An 11,055-nucleotide genomic window follows, 5' to 3' on the forward strand; every position below is an offset into this window, starting at 1 on the left:
CACGTACTTGCGAGACAAGACCAGCTATGCTCGCTGGTGGGCGGTATAAACTTCACCCGGCTATATGTGGAGTTTAGCGCAGCAAAGCTACTATCCAATAGAGACACGCTACAACATCCGTCTACTCAGAGAAGATAAGAGAGCGCACAAGGTAACAGTTCTATACTCTGCAAACATAACACAGCCGATGCGATCCCCCTTCGCAAAGAGGTACTGGCAACGGCACACACACTTTTTGAAAATGTTTTATTAGCAAATTATTAGCAACAGGAAATAAGGTGTAAGTTGTTCTATGATCAAGCTATACAATTCCAAGTCGTCCATAACCGCGGACACGGCTTATCGATAAGATGTACACCCTGCAGGGGTTGCCCAAATGTAACCATACGCATGCTCGAACCCACTTGCTACAGGTGGAGTCTCACATCAAGACCGTTCCCAATGCAAGAGAAAGTTTAATGGGAGCCACCCAACTAAGCTACCCGTGATTTAAGTCCGGCCGTACTCCGATACGGACCCGGAGGTTTGCGACAACGGCTATGCTAAGTGTGAACAACTCGCTTTCGCTAATCGTTCCGCGTTATGAGTACAGAACAGTAATATAAACACCCGAAGGCAATGTGAAGTAAATCGTGCATCGTGCATATGAGCAAATAAAACCAAGGTTGTGGCTCCCAATAAAACGAGACTCGAGGAAAGGTAGTGGGTGATGGGGGTCCCACTCCCCCACGTACGGGTAGAGCGCTCAATCTCGGAGCAGTATAACAAGAACTCGGGTCCTAGGGGACATTAGCAAGTCAAAGTTCATGCTTTGCAAAGGGCTCACGATGCTTTGCTTACAATTTTAGTTGTTAACAAACAAGTAAAGCATGTGTATCTTCAACAACTGATATAACATGTGATAACCTCCCAACAACCCAACATATCCCGATAACAGATCGAGATAAACAACAAAGCCTAAACACGCCTACGACTCGCAAGGCTCAAACATCAAGCAACGGCTATGGGTAAGGAATGATACATATAGGATTATTATGGTAACAAGTGGAATAGGACACGTGACTCGATAAAGAAGCGCAACCTATGTATAGCAGTGCGAGGGAGAGCAAAATATAAAATAGGTGAAGAGAGAGGGCTCGCCTGTGAAAAGCTGCAGAAGAACTTGTCGGAGAACTCGTCATATCTCACCATACCACTTCGTGATCCTATCCGGGAAGAAGCAAATGCTGGACAAAAACGGGTGCAAGCCTTACTACTACGGAAGAAGAACCAGCATGATCAAGATGATATGCATGACATGGCAAATATGGTGCAATGCAACTTATCCAATTTAAGCAGAATCGGAATCCCGGCGCACAATTATATGATTCAAGTTATTTTTCTACCGGCAAAGTTAAATGTTGTTTCGCATGGCAAGACAAGCAAGAGTGAGCTACTTCAATATTAAACGGAATGGGGGAAACCATATATTGCAATTCTCAAATAGTCCGCACTTATATATTAGGTGTTATGCACAAACTAACACGATTTGACATGATGCAATATGCAAACAAATATATAGATGTCATATTCAAAACCAGTGCGATTTTCTAATAAATTTTCATATATAACATTGTTCAATTTGAATAATGGTTTAGAAGATAGGATAATGCAAAGTATATACATTCCTGTAATTTCAGAAAGCAGAATAGACGTGCAGAATTTCTGTAACAGAAGAGAAGCTAGCCACAGTGATGATTTTGACCATTCAGGAATTAGAACCCAGGACCAATTGGAACAAAGAGAAAGGGACAACCCATTCTGGACTACCTCCGGTTGCTGATCAAAAGAGGGTGCTCGCGAACACCATCCAATCCAAGACGCAGAATAATCTTTGCACGCCGACGGAGACAAACTGATGAAGATTGTTTTAGCTGGACAGATAAATAACCAACAAAAGTTCAGACTCCTGGCTGGGAATTGAACTTCAAGACTTTTAAGTCAGATCTGTGTGGCATGATATATGGCTGGTGATCAATTTGTGATAGAAACTAGGACGTGTCAAAGTTTGAGTTAAATAGATGTGTGCTACAGACTGACGAACTGAAACTGAACAGAACATGTCTGAAAACTGGAACGAAAGACAGAAAAAGAGACAGTATAAGGGGTGCGTCTCCCTTGAGATTTGACCCTGAAACTTCAGAAATTAGATCAAGAGTAGGACCAATTGGACTACCAACGAATTTGCTAGGAAACATGTCTGAGACAAAGTGAGATAACTCTGGCGTGAGGACGATACAGGTACAGATCAACCAGGAGCTCATCTTCATGGTAGGCACGACAGAACGACAGCTGCCGTAAGCAGAACAACAACTACCGGAGACAACTAGCGCTATAGCATGGCAGAAAGGTCGTGGCGCTCACCCTGGGTTTGATGACGAAGTGGGCGAGCTCGAGGACGTGGGAGTCATCAGAGAAGAGGAAGAGGACGGGCTGACTCAAGGAAGAAGACGAGGTCGAAGAAGGCGTCCAGGAACTGCACCTGCTCCAGGAACTCAGCGAGGAGGAAGACGAGGCCACGGGGGCTCCATTCTCGTGGTCAGCACGGCAGAGGGCGGCGAGGAACGGCGGAGACGCGTGGATTTATCTCCGGCGAAACTTGGTGTCTTAGCTGGATTTTCTGAAGAAGATTTTGTGCCTGATGTTGCCGTGGAGAAGGGAAAGAGGGCGGCGGCGGTAGAGGAGGAAGACTAGGGTTCACTTGGGGATCTGGTTAGGGATAAGGAGGAGCAGGTGGGAGGAAGTGGTGGAGGAGGAGCGCACAGCCAGCACGGAGGACGTCGTGGTCACGCGCCTTGCATGACAGAAGACAACCAGCAAGGCGATTCAGTCTGGCATGTTGGTTCCCTGGCTACTTTCCTCTTCTCCAGAATAGCTCCCTTCTTTTCTTTCTCTTGCTGAATTTCTTGGACAAGAAAGAGGAGGGTTTGGAAAGATTTGAAAAGCTTTATTTGCATTGCAAAACAATTTTACAAGGCTTAAAAAATATTTATTTTTCTTTGGGATTTTAAATGCAAATAAGAACTAGAAGGTTTTGGTTAAATAAGCAAAGATTAAAGGAGGGCTCATATAGAACCATATGAGAATAAAATAGTGAAATAGGGTTTATTTAAAATAACTTTTATTTTGTCAAAGGCATGTATATGATGTATGCATGATGCGGATGACTTTGGAACGACTCGGAAAAAAAAACAAGAAGAGGCGAAAAAAAATCTAATATAAGGTTTTTCCGGGTCGTTACAATCGACACCACTAACAAGGAACCTCGCCCCGAGGTTCCACCTCAAGGTACGGGGGAGTTGGTTAAACTATCGAGTTTTTAGGCGACGTGTCGATCACCTCGACACCACTAACAAGAGTTCTCGCTCCAGGTAGGACGGTCGACACCACCAACAAGGGTTGTTGCTCACGTCGACGATGACGACTCCGGAGAAAGAGAGGATGGAGTAACAGTCACATGGATCCACCAATTTCAATGTAGCAAAAGCAATGATAAGAGTAGTAGGTATGGTAGCTGCTCCATCCCTCACCCAAAGCATTACTCGGTACACAAATAGGAGAATCATGCAATCAACTCCCGGAATTCAGATTGGCGATCTTGATAAGCGTTGTCAGCGAAGATTCGCCGAGGCCTAGGTACAAAGAGTTGTAGAGAGATCACAGAAACAAAGATGATGTCAACAGAGAAGCAAAAGGTTAGCCGTCGTTGATGTTCTTCTGGCGGAAGGTCTTCAGAGATCGGTCCTATTAGGTGAAAGGCATAGATCGTCCAACCCACGTCGGAACCTAAGACTCAGAAAAACTCAGATAAGAGAGAAGACTCAAAACTCGCATAGGTAAGATGAGAAAGAAGAGAGGTAAGGAGAAAAATCAGAGCTATTCAGATCTATCCAACGAATTTTAGAAAATAGATTTTAACACTAGACACAACAACGTCCGTTTGCAAGGTTATCCTACAGGCTGGACTAGTGGGGTACCGTTAACCTGAGGCTCTGATACCAACTTGTGACGCCCCGGAACCGGTACCATGAGGATTCCAGCGATCCCGCCAAAATCCGCACGATATCGATTCAGAGACGCCCTCCGACACGACGTGCGCGAAGAATCACACACGTGATGCCAGAGGAATTAACACGAGCGGTAACATTACAACAGGATTACAATAGAGCCCACAAGATACATATATTACAACAACGACTCCAACGAGCCAAGATACAAATAGATACATAAAAAGATCCAAATCATACAGAAGATCAAATACGTCCGAGTACGGACAAGATACAAATTGGACTAAGAGTCCTGAAGATAACCAGTGACGTCCATAACCCCGCCTGTGCCAAGCCTAAGGGTAACCTTGCTAACGTCGACATCTCGTACTGTCAAAGTCGGGCCATCGGTTGCCGACAAAAGGGGGAGGAGACAAAAAGAAAGGAAGGCGAGGGTAAGTACCATTGGCACGTACTTGCGAGACAAGACCAGCTATGCTCGCTGGTGGGCGGTATAAACTTCACCCGGCTATATGTGGAGTTTAGCCGCAGCAAAGCTACTATCCAATAGAGACACGCTACAACATCCGTCTACTCAGAGAAGATAAGAGAGCGCACAAGGTAACAGTTCTATACTCTGCAAACATAACACAGCCGATGCGATCCCCCTTCGCAAAGAGGTACTGGCAAAGGCACACACACTTTTTGAAAATGTTTTATTAGCAAATTATTAGCAACAGGAAATGAGGTGTAAGTTGTTCTATGATCAAGCTATACAATTCCAAGTCGTCCATAACCGCGGACACGGCTTATCGATAAGATGTACACCCTGCAGGGGTTGCCCAAATGTAACCATACGCATGCTCGAACCCACTTGCTACAGGTGGAGTCTCACATCAAGACCGTTCCCAATGCAAGAGAAAGTTTAATGGGAGCCACCCAACTAAGCTACCCGTGACGAAGTCCGGCCGTACTCCGATACGGACCTGCAGGTTTGCGACAACGGCTATGCTAAGTGTGAACAACTCCGCTTTCGCTAATCGTTCGCGTTATGAGTACAGAACAGAATATAAACACCCGAAGGCAACAGAAGTAAATCGTGCATCGTGCATATGAGCAAATAAAACCAAGGTTGTGGCTCCCAATAAACAGACTCGAGGAAAGGTAGTGGGTGATGGGGGTCCCACTCCCCCACGTACGGGTAGAGCGCTCAATCTCGGAACAGATAACAAGAACTCGGGTCCTAGGGGACATTAGCAAGTCAAAGTTCCGATGCTTTCGCAAAGGGGCTCACAGATGCCGCTGCTTACAATTTTAGTTGTTAACAAACAAGTAAAGCATGTGTATCTTCAACAACTGATATAACATGTGATAACCTCCCAACAACCCAACATATCCCGATAACAGATCGAGATAAACAACAAAGCCTAAACACGCCTACGACTCGCAAGGCTCAAACATCAAGCAACGGCTATGGGTAAGGAATGATACATATAGGATTATTATGGTAACAAGTGGAATAGGACACGTGACTCGATAAAGAAGCGCAACCTATGTATAGCAGTGCGAGGGAGAGCAAAATATAAAATAGGTGAAGAGAGAGGGCTCGCCTGTGAAAAGCTGCAGAAGAACTTGTCGGAGAACTCGTCATATCTCACCACACCACTTCGTGATCCTATCCGGGAAGAAGCAAATGCTGGACAAAAACGGGTGCAAGCCTTACTACTACGGAAGAAGAACCAGCATGATCAAGATGATATGCATGACATGGCAAATATGGTGCAATGCAACTTATCCAATTTAAGCAGAATCGGAATCCCGGCGCACAATTATATGATTCAAGTTATTTTTCTACCGGCAAAGTTAAATGTTGTTTCGCATGGCAAGACAAGCAAGAGTGAGCTACTTCAATATTAAACGGAATGGGGGAAACCATATATTGCAATTCTCAAATAGTCCGCACTTATATATTAGGTGTTATGCACAAACTAACACGATTTGACATGATGCAATATGCAAACAAATATATAGATGTCATATTCAAAACCAGTGCGATTTTCTAATAAATTTTCATATATAACATTGTTCAATTTGAATAATGGTTTAGAAGATAGGATAATGCAAAGTATATACATTCCTGTAATTTCAGAAAGCAGAATAGACGTGCAGAATTTCTGTAACAGAAGAGAAGCTAGCCACAGTGATGATTTTGACCATTCAGGAATTAGAACCCAGGACCAATTGGAACAAAGAGAAAGGGACAACCCATTCTGGACTACCTCCGGTTGCTGATCAAAAGAGGGTGCTCGCGAACACCATCCAATCCAAGACGCAGAATAATCTTTGCACGCCGACGGAGACAAACTGATGAAGATTGTTTTAGCTGGACAGATAAATAACCAACAAAAGTTCAGACTCCTGGCTGGGAATTGAACTTCAAGACTTTTAAGTCAGATCTGTGTGGCATGATATATGGCTGGTGATCAATTTGTGATAGAAACTAGGACGTGTCAAAGTTTGAGTTAAATAGATGTGTGCTACAGACTGACGAACTGAAACTGAACAGAACATGTCTGAAAACTGGAACGAAAGACAGAAAAAGAGACAGTATAAGGGGTGCGTCTCCCTTGAGATTTGACCCTGAAACTTCAGAAATTAGATCAAGAGTAGGACCAATTGGACTACCAACGAATTTGCTAGGAAACATGTCTGAGACAAAGTGAGATAACTCTGGCGTGAGGACGATACAGGTACAGATCAACCAGGAGCTCATCTTCATGGTAGGCACGACAGAACGACAGCTGCCGTAAGCAGAACAACAACTACCGGAGACAACTAGCGCTATAGCATGGCAGAAAGGTCGTGGCGCTCACCCTGGGTTTGATGACGAAGTGGGCGAGCTCGAGGACGTGGGAGTCATCAGAGAAGAGGAAGAGGACGGGCTGACTCAAGGAAGAAGACGAGGTCAAAGAAGGCGTCCAGGAACTGCACCTGCTCCAGGAACTCAGCGAGGAGGAAGAGAGGCCACGGGGGCTCCATTCTCGTGGTCAGCACGGCAGAGGGCGGCGAGGAACGGCGGAGACGCGTGGATTTATCTCCGGCGAAACTTGGTGTCTTAGCTGGATTTTCTGAAGAAGATTTTGTGCCTGATGTTGCCGTGGAGAAGGGAAAGAGGGCGGCGGCGGTAGAGGAGGAAGACTAGGGTTCACTTGGGGATCTGGTTAGGGATAAGGAGGAGCAGGTGGGAGGAAGTGGTGGAGGAGGAGCGCACAGCCAGCACGGAGGACGTCGTGGTCACGCGCCTTGCATGACAGAAGACAACCAGCAAGGCGATTCAGTCTGGCATGTTGGTTCCCTGGCTACTTTCCTCTTCTCCAGAATAGCTCCCTTCTTTTCTTTCTCTTGCTGAATTTCTTGGACAAGAAAGAGGAGGGTTTGGAAAGATTTGAAAAGCTTTATTTGCATTGCAAAACAATTTTACAAGGCTTAAAAAATATTTATTTTTCTTTGGGATTTTAAATGCAAATAAGAACTAGAAGGTTTTGGTTAAATAAGCAAAGATTAAAGGAGGGCTCATATAGAACCATATGAGAATAAAATAGTGAAATAGGGTTTATTTAAAATAACTTTTATTTTGTCAAAGGCATGTATATGATGTATGCATGATGCGGATGACTTTGGAACGACTCGGAAAAAAAAAACAAGAAGAGGCGAAAAAAAATCTAATATAAGGTTTTTCCGGGTCGTTACATAAGATTTATGCCTTTGGCAGTAACTTGCAATTGATTCAAGGTGTAAACCACTTTAATTCACATAAAGTAAAATAATTCAAAGTAAAACTACTTTACTTGGTGATTCATTATTCATTCCAAAAATGAGTTGAAATAATAGAGATGCCTCTATATTTTTGGAATAAAAAGGAATAGAGTATTTCTCTTTGAAAAATACCTTTCTCAATAGAAATGACTTGGAATAATAGAATTTCATTTTGAAATGTTTGAAAATAAGTATTTGCACTTATTTGAGATTTTTCCTTGATTTTTAAATACAAGGAAATAATAGTTTGAAATTCCAAGTTATTATTTTAAATTCATCAAATTCATAAATTTGAATTTGTTTCTTAAGTTCTATTTCATATTTTATTCTGGTTAAGATTTATTTTTCATTCACCAATCCAATTTTTAATGGATTTTTAGAGTTGTATTTTATTTACTAAAAATTGGTGAAATTCTGGCCTTTTTCTAAATTGTGAAAAGTCCAAAATACCCCCTGGCCCCTATTGGGCCAGCCCTGTCGTGGTATCGTCACGGCATATGCCATAGGGTGGCTAACGAAGGTGGTTCCTAGGAGCTCTCACGGCGGTATCCGGATGCGGGTATGGGGACGAGCGACACGGCGACGTACCCAGGTTCGAGGCCCTCCGATGGAGGTAACACCTCTACTCCTGCTAGAGTGTATATGATGATCACACAATACAAGGTTGCTCCTTGAGCTGTGTCCAGCTGCTCCTGGGAGGCTAAGGAAGACAAGAGTCTCTCTCACAGGCGGCGCTAAGGGTGGAAATGAAGTGAGAATGATCGATCCCCCGCACGAGAGGGGTAGTGCGGCTTATATAGGCACCGGCACTTTACATATAAGACCCTATAGTTCATCGGCCGGCTTGGCCGGCTCCGCTTCCGCCTCCTTCCCGAGGCGTTGACGTCAGAGCCGTTGAGGCCTCATGGTCTGTCCCATCCGGCCGCCAAGGTCGGTGGTATGGAGAGGAGGTGTCCCCGTCGCCATCACCACTATAGCCAAGACGGATCGACGTGGACCATGATGGCCTGTCCGGCGCGTGGCACTATTGCTCCACAAAGGTGCTCGCGCTTACTAAGATGAAGTCGCCGTGGACTTTGGGAACCCGGATCACCAACCCGGTTCCTTCGGTGCAAGACTCGCCAGCCTCGAGTCGGTCCGAGGTACAAACCCCGGCCGGATATGGCTTGTAGAAGCCGGCCCAGCTACAGCATTGGCGTCCGTAGCCAAGCCGACTAGGACCTAGAGCCGCCCGGCTTCGGACCAGCCGGCCACGGCGCGCCCGGCCGCTGCTCCTCACCCGGCCTTTGCTGCGAGCTTCGCCAAGGCCAGCCGGCTGCTCCGCGTCCATTGCCCTACCCGGGGTCTTCCCCCCGACATTAGCCCCCGAAGCTGGCAAGGTCCTACGTTTAGAAGGACCTAGGCAGGTTTTCCTGGCTTCTTGAATATACTTGACGAAACTTGGAGGGGCCGACTGAGAATTTCCATTCAGCCGGCTGCGCCCTCATCCGGCTCGTTCCGGCCGGCTGCTCCTAGCCGGCCACTATTTGCACTTATGCAGCTTTTGCTTTCTCACAAGTTTTGGCGATGTCTCCGCCTTGCTGGGCAAATTTTGGGCCGAGGTGAACTTAATGTCCGGCTCCGGCTTGCGGCGCGCCGGAGTCTCCACCGCCTCGGGTCCTGCACCCGACTTGACCGGTCTGACGTCAGGGCTCTGCCGCCGGTTCGTCTGGTCACATCAATGTCTCCTCCGGATCCGGTGCGGTCGTGGGAGACGTGGTGTGGCAGTTTCTGGTAACCGCAGCGAACGTGGGCGGAGTTAAGGCGCAGAAAATCCGGGCGACGTGGCCACGTCCGCCACTTGGAGGCCAACCGTCCGCCCCGGGCGGCTATAAATGCCGCGCGGGGGTGGATCGAGGCGGCACTCCCGCACTCCTTCTTCCTCGCGTCCTTGCTCCGCTCGTGCTCTCGCTCCGCTCTTCCTCACGCTCGAGCTCCTCGCTGCCCCGGTGGACATTTCTCACTGGCGAACTCCGGCGAGCGCATCTCCGGCGAGCGCATCTCCGTCAAGCCGCCGCCGCCACTCCGTCGAGCCGGCGCCACGGGACCCCGCGTTTCAACCGTGCGCCCTTCGCCGCCGCCGTCGCCGCCGGCCTCGCGAGGTTCCTCTTCTCCATTTCGCCTTTCGTGGTCCTCTTCTTCCTCTTCTTCGTCAATGGCCTCCGCTAGCGGATCTTGGAGGGGGTCGTACATGAGGGACGATGACATCGAGCACTTGGTGCGCCTCCGCCGGATCCCGTCGACGGTGGCCACGAGGGCGCCCGGCGCGGAGGTGGAGCCCAAGCCGGAGCCTGGCGAGCGCGTCGTCTTCGGCGCGCACCTCGACCGTGGGTTGGGCCTGCCGGCGTCCAACTTCTTCCGCCACTTCCTCGACTACTTCGGCTTGCAGCCGCACCACTTGCCGGCCAACGCCTGCGTCCTCCTCAGCTGCTACGTGGCCTTCATGGAGGCGTACGCCGGCTTGTGGCCAGACATAGATTTCTGGAGCCGGCTCTTCTTCATCAAGGCGCAGACCACCGACGGCCACCTGCGGACCTGCGGCGCCGCCTCGATCTACTCTCGGCCGGGTACGCCCTTCCCCAAGATTCCAACCGTTGACTCGGTGAAGAATTGGCAGATGTCATTCTTCTACGTGCGCAACGAGAGCCCGCGCTTCGACCGGATTAATCTGCCGGAGTTCAATCCGGCTCCTCCAGTTGGCCGGATCAACTGGGGCTACAACGCCCGCACGACGGACCCGGACGCGGAGGTGAGCCAGATCTGGGACTTCCTGGGGGCCGCCGTCGGGAACGGGCTGACCGCCGAGGACCTCCTCTGCACCATCGCCGAGCGCCGGGTGCTGCCGCTCCAAATGCGCACCCACAAGATTGGGCACATGTCCGGCTGGTTCGACCCGACCCGGACGTCCAAGGCGCCGCTCACCAAGGCCCAGGTGGCCCGCCGGGTGAACAACATCACCAAGGCGAACATGCCTGAGGACTGGAACTACGGCCGGGCGCCCGCAACAGGACCTGCCGCCCGAGCTGGTAAGCTTTATTGTTTGGGCCGACTTCCGGCTTGCGGCTGCGAGGCCGACTTCTCTTTCTTTCTGCCGACTTCCGGCTTGCTGTTTGCTCATGTCTTCTGTTTTTCTAGCTCTTCGACCGCCAGAACGTCGAGGACGGCGACCTGGCGA

The 11,055-nt window shown here is 48.4% G+C and overlaps 2 long non-coding RNA genes across 2 annotated transcripts; both read right to left on the minus strand.

Moving 5' to 3' along the window:
• Positions 1–900: 900 nt before the first annotated feature.
• Positions 901–3,814, minus strand: LOC127334191 (uncharacterized). The gene is made up of 3 exons (XR_007871968.2): positions 2,404–3,814; positions 1,810–1,913; positions 901–1,226 (listed from the first exon to the last, which is right to left on the minus strand). It is a non-coding gene; the product is annotated as an uncharacterized lncRNA (long non-coding RNA).
• A 1,262-nt stretch (positions 3,815–5,076) lies between these two features.
• On the minus strand, positions 5,077–7,747 carry LOC127334192 (uncharacterized). Its single transcript, XR_007871969.2, has 3 exons — positions 6,899–7,747; positions 6,305–6,408; positions 5,077–5,721 (listed from the first exon to the last, which is right to left on the minus strand). It is a non-coding gene; the product is annotated as an uncharacterized lncRNA (long non-coding RNA).
• Between the last annotated feature and the right edge of the window lie 3,308 nt (positions 7,748–11,055).

Source organism: Lolium perenne, unplaced genomic scaffold (assembly GCF_019359855.2).
Source record: "Lolium perenne isolate Kyuss_39 unplaced genomic scaffold, Kyuss_2.0 unplaced26, whole genome shotgun sequence".
Taxonomy (NCBI): Eukaryota; Viridiplantae; Streptophyta; class Magnoliopsida; order Poales; family Poaceae; genus Lolium; species Lolium perenne.